Source organism: Pan paniscus, chromosome 7, assembly GCF_029289425.2.
Source record: "Pan paniscus chromosome 7, NHGRI_mPanPan1-v2.0_pri, whole genome shotgun sequence".
Classification (NCBI taxonomy): Eukaryota; Metazoa; Chordata; class Mammalia; order Primates; family Hominidae; genus Pan; species Pan paniscus.
The window spans coordinates 20,294,090-20,316,274 of record NC_073256.2 but is presented as its reverse complement, the minus strand read 5'-3'; positions in this window follow the sequence as shown (position 1 = coordinate 20,316,274).

Below are 22,185 nucleotides of genomic sequence, written 5' to 3'. Positions count from 1 at the left end.
CTGAGGATGTTAGTCTCATGGAATTTTATAAAAGCAATTTCTCCTACTCTTCAAACATATGACATTTGTGAAAAGCACTATGACAACCAAGTTAACACAAGCTTGGTTGTAAAGTTTAGCCTCGACCACCATGTAACACATAAACAAGCATGGGGGTAGTGTCTAGGCTCTGGGAATTTACCTCAAACAAGTGCTTCATTAATTCTTTGGGGATATGTCCAATCACTACTGCTGCGTAATAAAAATCCCAACTTTAATAGTATAAGAACAGCAACCATTTTATTATGCACATGAATTCTGTGCTTTGGAAATTCAGAGAGGGCCCAGCAACAGTGGTTTGCCTCTGTTCTACAATGTCAGCAACCTCAGCTGGGAAAACCCAACGGCTGAGGGAAAACCCAACGGCTGGTCCCTGCATCCGCTAGGACCAGCGCCATCCAAAGTCTTGTTCCATCACGTGGCACTCAAATTTACAGATTTTTCAGAAGGGCAATTAAATGTCACCTTTGATGGAGAAGTGGCAAGAACATATTGTCAAACAGCAAATGGAATGGGGAAGTTTTTGTGACGATCTTTGGAAAATACAATTCGCGACAGCGTGTGAAACCTTGAGTAGATTTGCTTCCTTGGTCAATCTTCCAGTCTTTTAGAATATAGGAAACTGCATGCGCCAACACGCACCCCACCCCTATGCTCCCAGCAACATGTATACAGGAGGTGAGTTTTCACTGGAGCAGGCAAGTCACTCTTTTCCCAGGATCACTTGGGAAAATAGCATGCACAGAAACCCAACAAAGAACCCTCTCCGACCCACATCAGCCTAACAGCTAGTCAAGCCCCTGTGATATTGGATGGCTTACTTCACTCGTCTGTGCCTCCACTCTCTCTTCCATCAAATAGGGGTAAGGTACTGACGGCGTAGTGATAAAAAATTACAAAAAGTTGCTTTGAAAAGTGTCTGACAATTGGTAAATATACAAGACATTTTAATAAGACCCTAAATATCATCAGTACCTTACATTTTGATGGTTATTCTCAAGTCACTCCTGAAATCCCTGTGCCGGTCTTCCTAATAGAACTCCAACAATAATGCACTTCTGACATGCGTCTCGATGACAAAAATACGGTGCTAGAATGGGGAAGAGGTCTGATAAAGGAGACTGCCACATTCAGCAAAATGGATCAGGAAACATGCCCTGCTACAACCTAGACTCTCCAGCTAAAATCTATTTTTCAAAATCTCTCTGTACACCTGTCTGACCTGGAGGCAAAATAAGAGATCTTCCTGCAGGACAAAAATGAAAATGCATGGATTTAAAGAGATAAGAAAGCACTGGAGCCAGGGTTTCCCTGCGCATATCTGATGCCTTCTGGTCACCGAAGGTCTGGGTTTTAATGATCTGCATTACCTGGGAACAGGGGAGAAATCTGAGGTATGAGCAGGATGGAAATGAAGACACAAAGACATTGAAGGGGGATATTCTCAGTAGAAGTAGAAAAATAGAGGAATGAGGTGTGTTTGTTTTCCCTTCTTCACACGATAGACATTAGGGATTGTGCATATCTCAAATTTACCTTTGGATAAAGGAGAAAAATTAAAACTCCTAATAATTCCTACCTATGAACCCGTACTTATGTTACCTGCCCCTCACAAAAAGGATGAAAGTAGAATTTAATGTAATACCGAATGATATGCTGTCAGGCACCTAACAGCAGCAAACCTGTTTCTGCAGAAATTCATCTTAAAACCAGGTGGGAGAAAATTTTGCTTCTGATATGGATGAGGAAGTTCATGAGAAAATGACTTGTTTCCAGATAGCAATTGTAGACTCTGGGCAAAATACAGCCACCCCCGACCCCCCGCCCCTCAAAAAAATCCACTTTTAGTGCTGTGCAGGTTGTACAAAAGTTGGCAGATATGTAGACATTTTAGGGAAATTGGAACTTAAAGGCGGCAATCAGCAAAGGTTGAGTTTCTCATTTTTGCAGCTTTTCACTGACCACAGGCGCAGTCACACAGGTGGCAGAGATGGCAAAGATCGTGTTGAAAATTCTGTTCTATTTCTTGTTAAAAGAACCAGTACGAGGAGCATGGGGCCTCTGTGGCTGCAGAAAGGAGAGAGACGCCAAGTGGAAATCGAAGCGTTCCATGTATAAAATCTACTTAATTCTCCAGCGTCTCCCTGAACCTCTGTGTGCTGTGTGGACTGACGTCTGAGTAGCTACCTACAGCATGCATACAGTTTGCAGTTTGAGTATAGCCAACTTTATTGTCTCTTACTCTGACCGTTCTTACAAATTCTTCTTACAAAGAAGATCAGAATCAATCTCTCTACGACATAGAAATCACAATGTCCAGAATGCAATCTACAACTACTCAAAACACAAGAATCCAGGAAAATATTTTCAATATATTCTCTGGAGGAAAATATAAGCAACTCTGTAATGTTCTGGATATTGGAATTATCAGGGAAAGAGTTAAAAATAGCTATTATAGTAATGTTCACTGGGGCAAAAGGAAATAACTCCTAATGAATGCAAAGGCAGAAAAGCTCAACAAAGAGATGGAATATGAACGTGTGTCTATACACACACAAATGTACATTTTAAACTGAAAATACATGCTATCTGAATGTTTTTAAAAGCATTACTGAGTCTAAGAATAAGTGGAAATGGCAATGAAAAAGTCAGCAGATTTGAAGAAGGATAAATATAATTATGCACTCTAGAGAAGAAAAAGAAAATATATACGTGTATATATACATATATACGTATATACGTATATATATATACACGTATATACGTATATATATATACACGTATATACGTATATGTATATACACACATATGTAAGTGTATATATATATATATATAAAAGAACCTCAGTAACTTGTGAGGAGAATAAAAATTTCCATTTAAGAAAAATTAGAGAAGCAGAGAGAGAGAATAGAAAAGAAAAAGAAAAGAGAAAAGAAAAGAAATTGAAAAATTATGGCTTGAAACTTCCAAATTCAGTGGCATATATGTATAGGTACAATCATCTCAGCAAACCCCAAACAAGATAAATACAAACCGATCAGTTACAAGGCACACAAAAGACAAACTGCTGAAGATGAAAGATATAACCGTGAAAGCAGCCAGAAGAGAAACATCCTCTGACATTGATCACATTACTAGGGCTTCTCCCAGAAATACTGAAGGCCAGAAGACAACAAAAGCATTGTTCTTAAAGTGGTGAAGAACAATAACAACCCAGATTCCATGTCCTTCAAAACTATCTTTTTTTAAAATGGAGGGGACACATTTTCACCTACATACTGCCTAGGGGAATTTATCCCACCAGATCTTCCCCACAGGAAATGCTAAAAGAAGTTTTCTAAGTTGAGGAAGGATGGTAATGGAAAATCAAATAATCATGAATGAATGAAAGGTCATCGAAAATTATAATGGAGGAAGATATAAAATATAAAATTAGAAGTATATTATGCTAAATATATTAATTATTAACACTTGTATACATATTTTATTATTAATACCAATAAATAGCATTGTATATGTTATTTATTAATGTACAGTTTTTATGTGCTATAAACATATAAAATGTTATTTATACCCTTAACTATTGAAATACATATACCCACTGAAGCAAAAACTATAATATTGTTATGAGGCTTTAACATTTATAAATACAGCTGCATAATGAATGATGAAAAATTATATTTAATGGCACACTATATAGAAAACAGATAAAACAAATAGAAAAGAAACAATGCAAAGACATACCTAAATCAATCTATATAAACCACATCATTGAATATTAATTTTGCATTATACACACAGTGTTTCAATTAAAAGACTAAGACGGTCGCACTGGATATAAAAACCAAAAACCAATTATATGATGCCTGTAAAAAGTTTCACTTTAAATTTAAAAAGCCATATGGATTGGATGTAAATATATTTTTTAAAAAGACATATTACGGAAACAGTAAGCATAAGGAAGCTAGAGTGGATTTATTAGTATTGGATAGAATGGACTATAACAAAAGTAGCATTACCAAATATAAATGGGTCAAATATAAATTTGAGGATTTGCGTGTACATAAGAAATCCTCAAATTATATAAGGGACAAACTGACAGAAAGGAAGTGATACAGGATTCCATGATGATAGAGATTTTAATCTCCTCTAAGCAATTTATAGAAAAATTAGGTAATTCAGTAAAGACATAGAAGATATGAAAATCAGTATTAACCACATTGACCTGACTGCTATATATAAAATACTAAACCTAAGAATTGCAGAATAAACATTTTGAGGTGTGTACAGTACACTCACAAAGGGGCCATACAATCAGTTTTAGTAAAGTTTACCAAGTAAAATTATATCCAGTATGTTCATAGGTAGCAACAGAATTAAAATAGAAATATCAAAAATAAGATATTTGGGAAAATCCCCAATCATTCATTATTAAGCAATACTCTCCTAAATAATCCATGGTTCAAAAAAGAAATTACCCCCCAAAATTTAATTAAATTATAATAAATTATTAACATTTATATTAATATTCATGTGAAACAATAAAGCAGTACTCAGAGGAAAATTCATAGTTTCAAAATATTTTATCTCAAAGAAAAGTCTTAAGTCAATATCCTCTGATTCTACTTCAAGGAAAATGTAAAAGTTAAGTAAACACAAAGTAAGGAGAAAAAATGCATGTAAAGAGCAGCTACCAATGGCATAGAAAACAGAGAAACACAGAAAATAAACAGTTAATCTGGTTATGGGAAATAATTAACAAAATTGGTATACAACTAGTTAAACTGAGCAAAAAAAATGAAATAGCAGGAAAAAAGTAAGATTCTCACCACAGCTCATACAAAAATCAAAAGGATATCAAGAAACTATTCAGCCAGGTGCGGTGGCTGACGCCTGTAATCCCAGCACTTTGGGAGGCCGAGGTAGGTGGATCACAAGGTCAGGAGATCAAGACCATGCTGGCTAACATGGTGAAACCCCACCTCTACTAAATATACACAAAAGTAGCTTGGTGTGGTGGCGGGCACCTGTAGTCCCAGCTACTCGGGAGGTTGACGCAGGATAATGGTGTGAACTCGGGAGGCAGAGCTTGCAGTGAGCCGAGATCATGCCACTGCGCTCCAGTCTGGGTGACACAGTGAGACTCTGTCTCAAAAAAAATAAATAAAATAAAAAAAGAAAAGAAACTATTATGATAACTTTCTGCCAACAAGCTCATCCTCTTAGATGAAATGAATACATTCCTTGAAACTTGCCATACAGACATGTCAACCAATGGAACAAGATAGAGAGTCCAGAAATAAATCCAAGTATTTACAGTCAATTCAGTTTCAATAAAGTTTCCAAAAAACACATACTGGGGAAGGGACAACCTCTTCAGTAAATTGTGCTGGGAAAACTAGATATTCACGTGCAGAATAAAAGTAGATCGTTGCCTCACACCATATACAAAAATCAACTCAAATGGATAAAAGACCTAAGCATGAGACTTGAAACTGTAAAACTTCTAGAAGGAAATAGGGAAAAAACTTTCATGATGTTAATCTGGGCAATGATTTCTTGGATAGGACTCCACGGTCACAGGCAACAAAAGCAACAATAGACAAAGGGGGTTTTGTCAAACTAAGAAGCTTCTGCACAGCAAAGGAAACAATTTACAGAATAGAGAGAATAGACCACCAACAGATTGGGATAAAATATTTTCAGGCCATACACCTGACAAGGGGCTAATATTTAAAATATATACTGTACTTAAATAACTCAATAGCAAGACAACAAATAACATGACTAGAAAATGACAAGGAAGGGAAGCAGACATTTCTTAAAGATATATATATAGCTCCCAGATATATGAAAAACTCTCAACATATTTAAGCAAATGCAAATTAAAACCACAATGAGATATCACCTCACACTTTTTAGAATGGTTATTATCAGAAAGATGAATGATAAGGTGTTGGCAAGGATGTGGAATAAATGCAATCCTTGTACACTATTGGTGTGACTGTTAACTTGTGCAGAAATGATGGAAAACAGTATGGAGTTTCTTCAAAAAATTAAAAATATGATCCAGTAATTCCTGTATGATTCAGTAATTCCACTTCTGGGTATATATCCAGAAGAAATAAAATTACTATTTCAAATAGCCATCTGCACACTGATGTTCACTTTAACTTTATTCCCAATAGTAAAGATATGAAAGCAACCTAAATATCCTTAAGTGAATAAATGGATAAAGAAAATGTGGTATATATGCACAGCGGAAGGCTATACAGCCTTAAAAGAAAATTCTGTCATTTGTGACAACATGAATGGAAACGGAAGGCAGTCTACTAAGTGAAATAAGCCAGACACAGAAAGACAAACACTGTATGACTCCACTTGTATGTGGGATCTAAAAAAGTGAATCTCACAGAAACAGAAGGTAAAAGGGTGGAGTTTACCAGATGGAGCAAAATGAGGAAGGGGAAGTTATTGATCACAGGGCAAAAAGTTTCATTTCGATTGCAAGAATAAATTGTAGTAATCTATTATGTTACATGACGACTACAATTAATAGTAATGTATTGTATGTTTCAAAATTCCTAAAAGACTGTATTTGAATAGTCTCATCTCTTTGGTGAGATGACTGATATTTTAATTAGCTTAACTGAGTCTTTCTATAATGCATATATAGATCAAAATATCGCATTGGGCAAGGCACAGTGACTCACACTTGTAATCCTAGCACTTTGAGAGGCCAAGGCAGAAGGATCACTTTAGCTCAGGAGTTCAAAACTAGGTTGGGCAATATGGCAAGATCCCATTTCTACAAAAAGTAAAATATTTAGATGGACATAGTGGTATGCACCTGTAGTTCCAGCTACTCAGGAGGCTGAGGTGGGAGGATCGCTTGAGCTCAAGATATTGAGGCTGCAGTGAGCTGTGATCTCACAATTGCATGCCAGGCTCTGTGACACTGAGGTCCTGTCTCAAAAACAAAACAGAACAAAACAAAACCCACACTGTACCCAATAAATATTCATAATTATTATTGGTCAATTAAAAATGAAATTTAAAAGCACAAGAAAAGATGCTCAAAATCATGTCAGTGGACAATTTCCAATTAAAAGCTCAATGAGTAACTACTACATACCGGTTAGAATAGCTAAAGTTTAAAAACAAATATATAACCACTGGCAAGGACGTGGAAGACCTGGGACATTAATGCATTGTGGCAGAAATATAAAATAAGACAGACACTTTGGAAAAGAACTTGACAGAATTTTCTAAAATGTAAATGTACCTACCATACCATGTGATTCACCCAGTCCATTCCTAGTTATTTAACTAAGAGAAAAAGTATATATTTGCACACAAAGATATCTATATTAATATACAAGTGTTCATAGCAGCTTTATTTCTACTGAACCAAGACTGGACACAGTCCGAATGTCCCTCGACAAGTAAAGATATAAATATATTGTGTATATGCATGCAATATGATTCTACTCAGTAATAAAATGAGATATTGATACCTGCAACAGCATGAGTATATAGCAAAATAATTATGTTGAACAAAATAAGCTAGGCAATAAATAATCCATGCTATGTAATTTCATTTGTGCAAAATTCTAGGAAATCCAACTAATCCATTGTTAGAGCAATGGATTACAGAGGGTCCTAAGGACACTTTTGAGATGAGGGGTGTGCCTGTTATCTTTACCTGGGAAGGTAGTTTGATGAGTGTATATAATCCATCAAAACATATCCCAAAGCACAATTTTAATATGTGTAACTTATTCCATTATATTTAATCTTACACTTACACTTAACATAAATTATATTTAATAAAGCATGTAAACATTTTTTAATATGATTTTTTTCTATGACTTTATTTAAGATCTTCAAGTTATATACCATTAAGATAAGTGTTAGGGATATACTAAAATTGCTGAAAGTAATATATATTTGTTTATCAGTAACTATTTGGAGGCCATCTGATATTATTTGATATTCACATATGAGATATTAAATGTGTACTGATTATCCTTTCAGAACCGAAAATTTTGGTACTGCCATCCCAAATTTTACAATGCTAAAGTGAATGCATGTACCTTGTGTGGAGTTCCATAATATTGGGGTAACTAAGGAAGGAGGAGTCAAATAGAATGACGGCCCATAATGCATACATTGGAATGGTCATCATTTTGTAATGCATCCATTTGCCATCCTTATTCATAAACTGGTTGAGCAAAGACTATTGCAGATGAACGAGAAAAGTCAACATTTATTGGAGCTCATTAATCTAAGTAATTTTGTATGCATTCTCAATGTGGACCAGCAATTGCCAATTAACACTATGTTGGAAATGAAATCAGACTTGCTTTCAAGTTGAATTCTGCCATAATAATCCCCAAGATTTTGGCTTCAGATTTTGCACTGTAAGTTCTCATTCTCAGAAAACTATTTTAGGAGTACTGGGAAACAATCTTTTTCAAGTGAGGTTGTGAGAAATGTTTCATTTTTTCATATATGAACATCTTTAAAAATTAATTTTAGTCCAGTAATCTCTCATAAAAAAAATTCTCCTAAATATATAAGCATCATGGTGAAGTACAATTTTTGTCATTCACATTCCATTGCTATCATGAAATGTGTCTGGGGTCCTTTTCCAAAAATTTTCTCTGAAGGACTCATCAAGAAGCATAGCAATTTCCCCAAGAATGCCAACAGATCATTTTCTTAAAATGCAGTTTATTATTCTCCAAAGCATAGTAAGTTTGTTATTTACTTATACAGTTACTCTTCTCAGGGGATATTCTAGTATTTAAACCATTCAAACTCACATCCTATATGAGAATCAGAGGAAGTCACGTGGAATAAAAAGTTATTTGATAAAATATTTCTATGACATTGTTCACAAAGTAAATTAACCGTTAGTTATTTATGTATCAGGCGCTATATGACAATTGTGTTGGAAACTGCCAGCATTTTATCGGAAGAGCAAAGCAGGCATGGAATGTGGATCTCTCACAATGATGTCATGCAACGATCTTTGTCTCATGATGCATTCTCCACACTTGGAATGATGACCTGCATGTCAGTGCCTCAGAAAATATTTGTTGAATGCGATATTTTGATGTGACCTTAGTTGTTTGATGTTGACGGCTATTCTCCTAGACAATATACTTCCAAGCCAAAGGCCATACCATGATTTGATGTTTATATTCATATAGTACATATATTACATGTTGATTACCAGCAAGTTGACATTTATAAAGACGTGCTTTCAATTACAAGATCAAATCAATCATTTTGGGGGCATAAAGAGCAATGAAACAGAAAATGCCTAATAAAGCAGGAAACATTCAGAATTGGAGATTCTTCTAGCCAGTGAGAATTAACACACTTGATGAGACTCACCGTCACAAATTATTGTTTTTCTAACATTTTTCCACATTTGCCACTTCCAATTATGTAATTCTGAATTTCCTAAAAATAACAACATGCGTAATAACCATGCCATTATTACATCCAAGTTAACATTAACTCAACAATATGTTCATAATTCTATACAGCCTACAATAAAATTTTTCAAAGTGCTCCAAGATGTTTCTCTAAAAATATTTTTAATAAAATCATATAATTCATGATCCAATCCTATTTCATGCGTTCTCATGGAAATTTTGATATGCTTCTCAGATTCATCTTTAAGATTAAAAGATGTATATCCTTCCAGTTGCCAGAAATATTCCAACAGTCCTCCCAGAGTATTGTTCTTAGCTTAAAAGGGCACACCTCTTTATAAGAGAATGCATACATATGTTCATTGAAGCACAATTCACAATAGCAAGGACACGGAATCAACCAAATGCCCATCAGTGATAGGCTAGAGAAAGAAAATACACATATATACCATGGAATACTATGCAGCCATTAAAAGGAACAAGATCATGTCCTTTGCAGGGATATGGATGGAGCTGGAAGCCATTATCCTCACCAAAACTAATACAGGGACAAAAATCCGAACACTGCATGTTCTCACGTGTAAGTGGGAACTGAACAAGGAGAACACATGGACACAGAGACGGGAACAACATATAGTGGGGCCTGTCTAGTGGGGGAAGGAGGGGTGAGACAAAAAAAGAACATACCTCAATCAAGGCTTGTGCTCTACCTCCGCTTCAGATCAGTTTCCTAGGGATGCTAACTTGTAACACACCTCGCATTATGTTTATGATTCTGTAGTGTATTAACCTTTTAAATTCCTTCAGCTTTCTTTCTGCTTTTAGTGACATTGATATTTTGGAATAGTCCAGGCAATTCAGTTTATAGAATGTCTCAGCTGCGTATTTCTCCTTATGAACAAGTTCAGGGTAATCATTCCAGATAAGTACATCACATAGTTGATATTGCGTTAGTTCTTTTCACATCACATCAGGAGACACATAATGTCAGATTGCCCTGTGACTTCATGACTAGTGACATGAAATTGGTCAATAGAGTAAGAAGGGCAGTGTGGTGGCCATCAGAGCTTCTCACTTTAGAGATATATTATGGAGTGAATGTTTGTGTCTCCCCAAAATTTATCTGTTGAAGCCCTAACCCCTAATAGTGTGGTTGTTTTGAAAGATGGGGACTCTACGAAAGTAATTAAGATTAAATGAGTTCATGAAGGTGAGGCCCTCATGACGGGATTAGTGCCCTTGTGAGATGAGGCACCAGACAACTTGCTCCCCTTTTCTCTTCCCTCCTTAGGGAGACACAGTGAGGAGACTGCCATGTACCAGTGAGAAAAAGAGCCTTCTCCAGAACCCAACCATGCTGCTTCCTTGATCTTGGACTTCCAGCCTCCAGAACTATGTGAAAATAAGTTTCTGTTATTTCAGCTGGCTCGTCATCCACAGTATTTTGTTATGGTAGCCCAAGCAGAATGATACAGATGCGTTTTCCTCTTTTGTTTTTAATCTCTGCAATGGTACTTTCAACATGTGCTGGTAATCTATTTTATAACAATTATCCACCCAATGGTTTTATTATCCATAGTTGATTCTATCCTGAAATACTTATTGCTTTGGGGAATTTGAAAAATAATTATTTTTATGCTATCCATTTTTCTACATTTAGCAATGCAAATGATTCTGTAAATTAGAGCTTATTCTTGTTCTTCTTGTCTCTTTCTCTTTCCCTCCCCATTTTTCAATCTCTCTCTTATTTTCTATCTCTCGATATTACCATGCACTAATTGATTCATTTTTAATTCAATTCATTACAATCATTTAACAAAATTGTTATTTTGCTGCTTAAATTGACCCATGTGTCCAAGTAAGAGAATACCTTAAAGCCAGTTCCTATGACCTTCGCTTTCAGGCATGAAAAGATCCTCCATTGTTTAGGTCTGAAAGTTTATGTACAAAACCCTAGGATGCCAATTTCTCCCCTCCAGCACGTGAAGTGTCCCATCTATTGTTTCCTAGTTTCCATTGTTCCTGTTGAAAAGTCAGCTATCCTTGACAGTATTAAGCTTTTTCTTTTTTATCTGACTTCTTGAATACGAAAAAATATATTTTATAAAATTTTTAAAATTAATTTATTTTTTATTATTATACTTTAAGTTTTAGGGTACATGTGCACATTGTGCAGGTTAGTTACACATGTATACATGTGCCATGCTGGTGTGCTGCACCCACTAACTTGTCATCTAGCATTAGGTATATCTCCCAATGCTATCCCTCCCCCCTCACCCCACCCCACAACAGTCCCCAGAGTGTGATGTTCCCCTTCCTGTGTCCATGTGATCTCATTGTTCAATTCCCACCTATGAGTGAGAATATGCGGTGTTTGGTTTTTTGTTCTTGCGGTGGTTTACTGAGAATGATGATTTCCAATTTCATCCATGTCCCTACAAAGGACAGGAACTCATCATTTTTTATGGCTGCATAGCATTCCATGGTGTATATGTGCCACATTTTCTTAATCCAGTCTATCATTGTTGGACATTTGGGTTGGTTCCAAGTCTTTGCTATTGTGAATAGTGCCGCAATTAACATACGTGTGCATGTGTCTTTATAGCAGCATGATTTAGTCCTTTGGGTATATACCCAGTAATGGGATGGCTGGGTCAAACGGTATTTCTAGTTCTAGATCCCTGAGGAATCGCCACACTGACTTCCTCAATGGTTGAACTAGTTTACAGTCCCACCAACAGTGTAAAAGTGTTCCTATTTCTCCACATCCTCTCCAGCACCTGTTGTTTCCTGACTTTTTAATGACTGCTATTCTAACTGGTGTGAGATGGATTAAATCCATGTAATTGAAGCTATGGAAGCAATAGAGAGAAAATGTATGAGAAGTAATTTAGAAAGAGATAATATTCAAGAATTCTCACAGCAACCTCATGGAGCTAATGACATCTCCAACATCATACAACAGACAAAGGATGCTCCTAGTTTTGAAACCCAAACCCCTAAACTCCATAGCCATTCTCTAAATTAACACCTTATAGAACAGCACCAGGTTCCTGCTGCTCTTACCTTTAACATATGTCAATTTATCAGTCTCTCAAGGGAATTGCCAATCTCTTAACCCACATGGCCACTTCTCCTTTTAATCTCACTGCACATAAGCTTGGTGCTTTCACATTTACTCATTATACTGTAGCTGAGGCAACTAGATCAACTATAAATAAGATTATTAAAGGCCACATTAAATATGTGGATTTTTACTCTAATGACAGCAGAAAGCCACTGAAATCTTTCAATTATCCATGATGTTTCTGTTATGCTTCACTTTGACTTCTTAATTAAGATGCAAGTTTAATGAAGATCATCTCTGTGTTGTTATCAGCGCAGTCCTGGCCCCTAGCACCTTATTCTACAAGAAGAAGCTTAATAAATACGTTGTGACTGGATAAATGAATAAATTATACACAGATACTGTCATTAAGCACCTTTCAATATAGCTTTACCATATTTTTATTTTTGTTTTCTTGTTAATTCTCAGTTTTTAGGCAAAACTGACTCATAAAAGCTCTGTATCAAGTCCTGTTATCAACAATGATGTCTGCTAGGATCAGCATAATATGCCTTTCCTTCTAGCCCCAGGACAACCTGGGGCAAGATACACCAACTCTCGTAGCTCACCCCAAATTGCACATTACTCATGCTTCCCTGCACATTATTTATTATACTTCACTTTGACAAAAGCTTTGTGACTTCAAACAATTGTTTAGTGGGGAGACCTGGTGTCACAATGGGACCAATTACTCCTCAGCAAGCATTCTCAGGTGAAGCAACTGTTCTACTCCCTTCTTTAATTTGCAATTTATTCTGGAGTAAAGTTTTTGCTACGTCTCTACTTGCAGACACCACTGACAAAGTTAGATTCAGATTATGTTGAGGATATACTCCTTTTCACTGTAGGGCTGGCCACGTATAACGATATCATTGAACTCAGAAAGGTAAGGAATATACCATGCCTTGTAAACCGAATTTGGTTTTCTTCACCTAAGGATTTACAATCAGTTCCGAAATGACTTCAATTTACAATTGCCTGAAAAATGATATCAACTTAGAACGGCCGTGTAACGTCATGAAAGTCAGATTATGTTAACATCATTTTCTTTTCTAACACTCACGTTTTATGAGTCTAAATTATGAATCCCTTAGTAACTACAACTCTTTCTCATAAATAAAAGTGGTGAATCCTGCTTCTATGTGGTACTGTTTCTGTTATATAATAACTATTTTGAGTCTGTCAAAGGTTGTGGAAGGACTGTAATTGTGAATTTCTTGACTTCTGCAACATGAAAATCGTAGCACAAAACAACCCCAGGGATTGCTTTATAATCCTAACACGGGAAGAAAAGTCATTGCACCTTCTGGCTCACATCTAATTTACAGCAAATTATCTAGCAGCACCACTGCCTTTTTCATGGTGAAATCATATTATGGATAGTTTAAAGATTCTAAGAAAACTTGAACTATGTGGAGAGATACTGTACCATAAACAAATGTCACTCTAATAAATTACATATTTATTTAATGACTATGCTAACTGAACTTATAATAATTATTATCATAGATGTAAAGTAGGTAAATATAAGGAAAATTGTGAGTTACATAACAACAGTGCAACCCTAGGCCCAATTACTACGTTGCTTAATTAACAGATGAATCCACTTATTTTGAAACCGTCTAAATTGTCCTTAAACAGTTATAAACAAATGTATGTAACTACAAAAAGGCATAAAAGGGATTCCATAATATTGTTTAGTTCTCAGCGTTCCTCTCTGAAGCTTTTTTCTCCGTGTCTGTGTAGTTTGGGCTACCTGCAAATATGATGGCTCTGAGTATTTTGACTTTTTACATAAAAACTGGCTTCCAAGGCAGAATTATAATCTGACAGAATCCCAATGGCCTGGTCTTGGAAGTCAGAGCATCACGTCCACTGCATTCTGTTGGTGAAACCAAGTCACAAGCCAGCTCACGTACAACAGGAAGGGACGTGCACTCCAGCTGTTAACATGAGCATTGCCATACTGCCAGAAGGAGGAAAGGATTCTGGGTCCATCTTTGAAAACTAACACAAGGCTAAAAATAGTCATGATTATAAGGAAGAAAAAAATAACTATACTCACTGGGTTGGAAAAGGGATGAGTGAGTAAAGAATGTCTGATAATAGAATAAAATTTACTAGATATGATTTATAATCGCAGTATTTACACTCAAGATTTTTCAAGTTGGGATGCTGGTGTGAGGCTTGTTGGCTAGTAGAAGACAGTCAGAGAACTCTCTGGCTCCTGATTGGGCTGCTGGCAGAGAGATCCTCCCTTGTCAGCCCCTGGGGAAAAGGCCTGAGCTGAAGGGCAGTCTCATGAATGAGGTCACTTCCCTCTATCACACATGTGGGTGCATAAAAGCCTGGCCCCTCCCTCAGCAGGAAGACTATGCTGAAGGATCCTCTCAGTTCCAGCTCTCCCCCTAGGAGGGGCTGAAGCCCCCCTAGAGCCCACATCTCAACACAACTTTTCTCTCCACCTAATCCTATGTCCACAGGTTTTAATCCTAAAAGCAATCCTAATCCTCCTCTCCTACACTCATCTCTGGCTCAGAGTTGGCTTCTTTGGGACCCCAGCCTGCTACGGTTGGTACTAAAAGTTACATAAGACAGCAAGCAGTAACTTGGATGAAATCTTGGAGCCAGCTGACACACTGATTAGCCTCGGCTTGGCTGGCAATGAAGATCCCATATCCAGTGGACATAGAAAACTTCCAGCACCAGGTGATGTCCAGTTGTTAAAATTTTGGAAAACAGAAATGGTTTCTTCATGGAAGTATTATTTCGTGTGATGCATCACATTCTGAAAGCTACAGAAGCCATTGTATTGGAATCAACATATGGAGTATTTCTCAAGAACTCATGTGGGTTCCTTGGCTTGTGTGGAAGATCAAGCAAAAGCTTCTGAAGTCCTAATGGAGATAACATTAAAAAAATTCACTTCTGGAGGTAATGACAAAAATCAGTCCCACCCTTATAGACCTGAGAGATGTGGGGTCATGAGCCCCATCATACCTCCAGCTGCAAAGACAAAGTCAAACCAGAAAGGTAAGCGTATATTACTGCAAAAGCAACCACCTAATAATTCGTGACTGCAGCTCCTGCGTCAGGGATGGGATTTTCACCAGAGCAGATCAACACAAATTCCTGGTCAAGGTGTGCAACCAGCCATTTGGAACATGTGTTTTTTACATCCCGGTTAGATGAAAGCATCAGAAGCAATTCACATTCCCCTGCAATAAGCAACTGAATATGTTTATAGTGCTTGGTGCTGGCTGTCTGCCTCCTATACGCATTGCCTTGGCTGAAGAAAGTCACCATATGCAAGTTAAACCCCTTCTAGGAGGTCCACATCGCGTGTTAATTGATGGAAGGGGGTGTTAAATAGGCCCAGTGCCCTAGTCCCAACCCGTGACACTTCTAAAAGATCATCCCAGGTGCAGAACACCCCTACGGTTGACTGAGGCCTGCACTATGATTGCACCCCCGTTCAGTAATTCTCTTGTCCCAAATCTGCTTCTTTTCCTTCCCTTCCATTTCATAAGAAAACTCTACTAAACCTTCACATTCACCTTCATCTCAAAGTATGCTTTTTGGGAAATTCACCTTGCAGCAGAAGCCTAGTAGAAATATTAAAGATAGATTTGTGTATATGTATATTCATTTATTTTGACTTGAATAAAATAACATTTTCAGCAATATTTATCTCTCTGAGCAAAAGTGGTAGCCAGAATGTTTACTTTTCCCTGTCAATAATAAAATTCATGGTCTATGATTGTGTATTTGTAATCTGGCATTGAGTTTGCTAAGTGCCACGAGGAGAAGCTGAGATAATCCATGTGAAGTTCTTGACTGATTTTGGCACAATGGGAAAAATAAAGAGAAAGAGAGAGAGAGAGACATGAGTTAGTTAAGAAGAAAGTCACAAGAATTTCCCAATCACATTCTAAGGTAAGAATGACGTAGCAAAACTATACATAGGCAAATTTATATCCCAAAAGGTATTGAGTGTTGTTATGATATGCTCTATTACATATTTCATGCATCGTTTATGAATTATTGCATCCTGCCTTATTGGCATAATTGTGAGTGTGTACATCTACACACACAACACACTCAGTCATGTACTTTACCAATGTCATCTTAATTTCCCTACAAATTTATTTAAAGTCATTTAAATATCATTCATATTTTGTAATTAATAAAGTTGCAAGGCTGAGTATAGTAGTCTTCAAAAACATAAACTCTATTTCAAGCTATATTTCTGTGTTTAGTTTTTAAATTTCCATATTGACTTGACATCCTTTCTTGCCTGCATTTTCTTTGGGCGTTAATATCTCCAAAAATTTTGCTTTTAATGACTCATGTTTATCCTTGAAAGAATAAGCATGTTCCAGAGGTTCAAACTCAGATCTTGAGACTAAAGTCTCATAGCTTTAATCTGCCGGCCATTAACTTTTGGTTGTCCATAGGCAAATAATTTATAAAAGTGTCTGGTTCTTTACCTGAGAAATAGGCACCTATTCATAAGGAACTTACCCACAAAGCCAGTGTTTCTACTAGTAATTTTTTTCTGTGTAAAGAAGTTTAAAATGTAAAGTGGAATGTATATGCTATTTAAGTTTTCAGATTCAAATAAATTTCTACTCTTTCTTTATTGAGACTGTGATACTTTTAATACAAATGTGCTGTGTTTGTGAACTTATCATGGCTGTGAAACATATACAATTGCTTAATAAACCATGTCCTTAATCTGTCCCAGGAACATCATTCTAGTTATCTAATCTTTTTAATTATATAATTATATAATTGCCAAAACATAATTGTCATAAATCCAATTGTTCATTGGACAACCATAGAAGGTGTTGACTAATTCTATGTCTTGTAGTGAACATCCAAAAACATCCCCCAAAAGAGGGTCAGAAAATAAGGAACTGATGTACAGAGAAAAAGATAGATCAATCTATATTTGAAGATCTCACTGAGGTTAAAAGGTAAAATAAAATAAATAAACAAAGCTATAGTAGGAGTGATGGAGTAGGAATTGAAAGGATCAGATTTTGTCCTTACCTTTCCAGCAAAAGCCAGAGCTCTCTGCAATTCTTTATGATTGAAGCTCTCTCTTACATTTTCTTGTTACCCCTTAAAGAAATTAAGCTTTTATACTGCTACCATATTTATCATTGTAAAACAGAAATATGAAGCTACAGGTCTTCTTGTTACAAACTTTTGTAAGTCGCCATAGCCTTCTAACTCTTCACAGTAGAAGCTTTGCTAATGAAGAAACCCACTGGATTAACCAACATTCACTGTTTCTTCCATAAACCTTTGACTTATGCCTACAGCACCCCCCTGCTTGTGGCCAGTATACTCTCTTCCTATTAAATGAATTACACGCATTCTAGGAATCAGCTTTTCCCAAAGGTGTTTATTTTAGGTCCCTCCGTTAATTAAAATTTGATAATTTGAATTATTTGAACATTTCTAAATGTTTCTCAATGCCATTCCTTTTTCTCCTTTTCTACCACAACACCACTTAGCCAGATTTTTACCACGATACCACTTAACTAGGTTGTTTCTAATTTGGAGCATACAGTATCTTCCAATCTAGTCTACCTTTATCCAATCTGCTGCAGGCCTCATCCCTCCATCTGCTGTACATGGGCACACACACACATACATGCATGCACACACACACACAGTCTATTTGCACAGTAGGTAGATCTGTCTTTAGAAACTCATAAACTCGGCAGAACATGCTTTCATGAATTCCTCCTGACTTGTCTCCTGAAGTTTGCTTATAGACTAGGGTCCTTAATGGGAAAAATAAAAGTTACTGTGGCAACTTCTCAAACTGAAAGGAAGCACATGCACACTGATTTGGAGACTAAGATTGCTGGAGGCAGTATTCCACAAGATTTACAGCAAAATGGAAGAGAGACGTCAATCCACCGTGTACTGGCTATTTCATGTTAAGAAAATCAATTTCTAGTCTGTAAAGGGATGGATAATTTTTACCTCTTCAGGTTTCTAGAATTTCATTATAATAATATAATTGTATGTGGAAATTGCTTAAAATAATCGAGCTCAAATGATTGTTTCATAAATGAATGGTAGTGGAAAAGTATGTGATTTTGGCAAGATAAATCCTATAATTTTTTTATTGCATTATACAAACAAACCATGGTTTTCCTTATATCTCTTTTTCAAAGAGTTTAGTTTTGACGATACTGGAAGGTGGAATAAGTGAATTATAACTGAAGCAAATATTAGAGAAAAGTAAAATTGCTGTAAAAGTTAAAGGGAGAAAGGCGATCATTGTCCTCTGTTCCACTGGAGTTTTACCTTTGTGGTCACAAGGGAAGTCATACTGTCCTGAAACCGTTCATTACCATACTGACAAAGACCTTGGTTCCAAGACAATTACATACTCTCTCAGGAGTCCATCACCGAGTGATAATGAGGTGTGAACACATTCCTCAGAAACCACAGACACGCAAAAGGGCAATTTAACACCTCTTCAAAAGATGGATGAGATATGAATTATTCATAATGAGCTCAGGCCAGACTCTTTCTGCACCAGCCTGGTTCAGAACATAGACTGGAATGGTGTGAGCTATTATACCTGGAATTTGAGTATCTTCTCCCCAGGCAAAGGTCACAATCTTTAATCGATTTAATACTTTTATCGCAGGTGGGCGAGGAGAACCCTCTTTCTCTCAATTTCATTATCGCCTTCATTTCATCTGGGATTTTCCTTTGTTGTGTGCTGGTGCATATGTGCCCATGTATGTGTGCATGTGTGTGTTTATGTGTGTGCATACACTTCGTGTGGACTTCACTTACGTATATCCTACATTTGAACCCAAGCATTAGAAAACATTTTCTGTGTTGCATTTCAATCTTCAAGTTTGCCTTTCGTATACTTTTGAGTCATAATTTCTATCTATGAGAAGATGATGCTACTGAGTTAAAACACAACTATTCATTTCCACCGGCATGATGAGCTAACGCCAGAATTCACCCGCAGGCCCAAGGAAGAGGTCAGAAATGCTTGTGAGGCAGGTATTGATTAATGCAATATCTCTAAGAATGGGAAATATTTTCATTGTGTTGAGTCGATTGATCCATAAACAATCATGACCCATAATCACCTACTGTAAACCTGTGTTTGTCAAACAGTATGTGGAACTCCAATGACACTCTGAAAATTTAAATTCCCATAATTGTTTGCAAATGAAAATTCTTTTTAGATAATTATGTGAAATTTTTCATTTATATCATTGATAACTGAAAGAGCATTGCTGATGAGTTAAATTCTATTTTCTTTTATTCCTCCAAATCATACATTCATCTTACCCAAAAGTTTCTCCTTTGTGAAACTGATAAATAGGCTAGAATCCATATAGAATGTGGACCTATACCCTTAGTAAGAATATTCATGATATTTCTTTAATTAGTATATACTTACAATACTAGTCAAATGATAGTGTTCCTTAAAATTGATAGTGTTCCTTAAAATTCCTTGTAAGTATACATTAGTATTATAAGGGATTCTGAAATATGCATTGAGCAAAGCATTTTGTCTTCAATAATATATAAAATCCAAGCCACATTTTCCTCCTTTTAGACCCTGTTATTATTTTAATGCTGTTACATTGTACAAAATTAATTTTTTAAATGCTCAGATTTAAACTCTCAGGAAAGTGGATATAAATAGATGTAGAAAGAAGATACACAAAGAATAGCTGAGTGACACAATGAAGAAGCACTCAAATGAAAAATGCAAGCACTTGAAGTTGCTGAGCCTCGACGCGCTTTTGACGAAGGACAGCCTTTCTCTGGGCGTATATTTCTCTTGTTTTTTATTGTAATAATCAGTTTCCTTTTATGAAATCATATTTACATATGTAGACTGAGTAAACCTCTTTCTTGAAATGAATCTACTAACCAAAACTCTATGGCTTCTGATTTTTCTTATATGTAATTTTGCTTGTGTATTTTCTCCCTTAATTATGTTAGTGTATCCATTTAAAGACACCATCAATTTTAAGGAACACTATCATTTGACTAGTAAATTGGAAAGGGAAAAATGAAATACTATCAATTAAATATACATAACTATTGCATGAAACCCAGAATTCTAAAAATGAATTCTTTAGTGAAAAGATAGATATGCATTTTAGAATTTAGAATATAGAGATATTATGCTAGACGTCTGAGTATTTTACTGATTTTCCATTTTAAGAAAAAATTATCATGACAAATTTTAAGTTGCATACATTATTTTATTGTCTAAACTTTTTAAAAACATTATCAGCTTACCTTGGCATTTTTTTTCTTTTTTTAATCTCTCTTTTTACGTTGTGGACTTTTAGTAAATTAATTTGTACTCATTTTTATTTAATTAAGAAAGCTAAGAATAAATGCCAGTGTCTAATTAAACTGTTTCCCAGATCTCAAAAGTTTTGATGTAAAGTGTCCTTATTGCTATCTTATATAAATTTATTCATGTGTTTATTTTAAAATTGGTGTCTATATTCCATATGGCAGACACTATGCTAAGCGTTTGGAATAATGTGAGGAACAAAAATGAAATTCGACAGACATTTTAGTAGGGCATGCTGCTATTAAACACATTGTCATGCACGATATGTAAAAATGAAAATGTGATATGTGACCAAGCAGAAATGCATGGATACATAGTTTGGAAGTCACTATGTATCAACATGTACCCCTGGGATTTAATCTCTGGAGTGATACATCAAGAGGCTAAAGCCAGTGACCAAGAAGTTATTACTCAGTACTTATTTCCCAAGAGGGACACACTACACCACACAGGGCCTCCTGGGGAAGTGCCAGGCTCAGTGAGGGGGCAGGAGTGAGGGGACAGCCTGGGCCAGAGCCTGTGTTGTGTTTTCCGTGGGAAGCCAGCTCAGGACAGGGAAATCCCTTTAAGATAGGGTTGGTCTCTAGTTGTTTGGGACCTGGCAGTGGGTTGATTTAGAAAAGAAGAAATCTTGGCTTATTGGATGACAGTCAGATAAAGGAGGTGGTTGAGGGTATGGACTCACATTTATGAAGAACAATAGGTCAGTGGCTGTTCATGTAAATAGCTCCTTATAGATGGAGGCAAGGGTGTTTCCCGAGGATTTCATCTACACGTGAGGTTTATGAGTCATTATGAGTCTTTGGTGTGTATATTCTTTAAGATCCACTAATACCTAACTTTGTAACTTTTTACAATCGGAGGGAAGAAAGTATTTTTTAAATTTTCAATTAGCTCAACAATAGAGAGAATGACCATCACTTTAAGAAATTAGTCATTACAGTTTCCCTGAACATGAATAGTCTATTTGTATTCTTTGTTCATTTTTCTACTATTTCCATATTACTTCCACCTAGTTTAAAGATGTTTATACTATTTTTAACTTATATGCTTTTCTGATATAACTAAACATTTCTGGAAATTTTCTGTCAATTCCTACTTCTTTGTTCCACAGAGAGTTTAAATTTTATGTAGTCGGTGTCTTGCCTTATGAACTGTATGTCTGGGATCTCATTTAACAGGTTCTACACCAGCAAAATAAAATAAAGATATTCTCT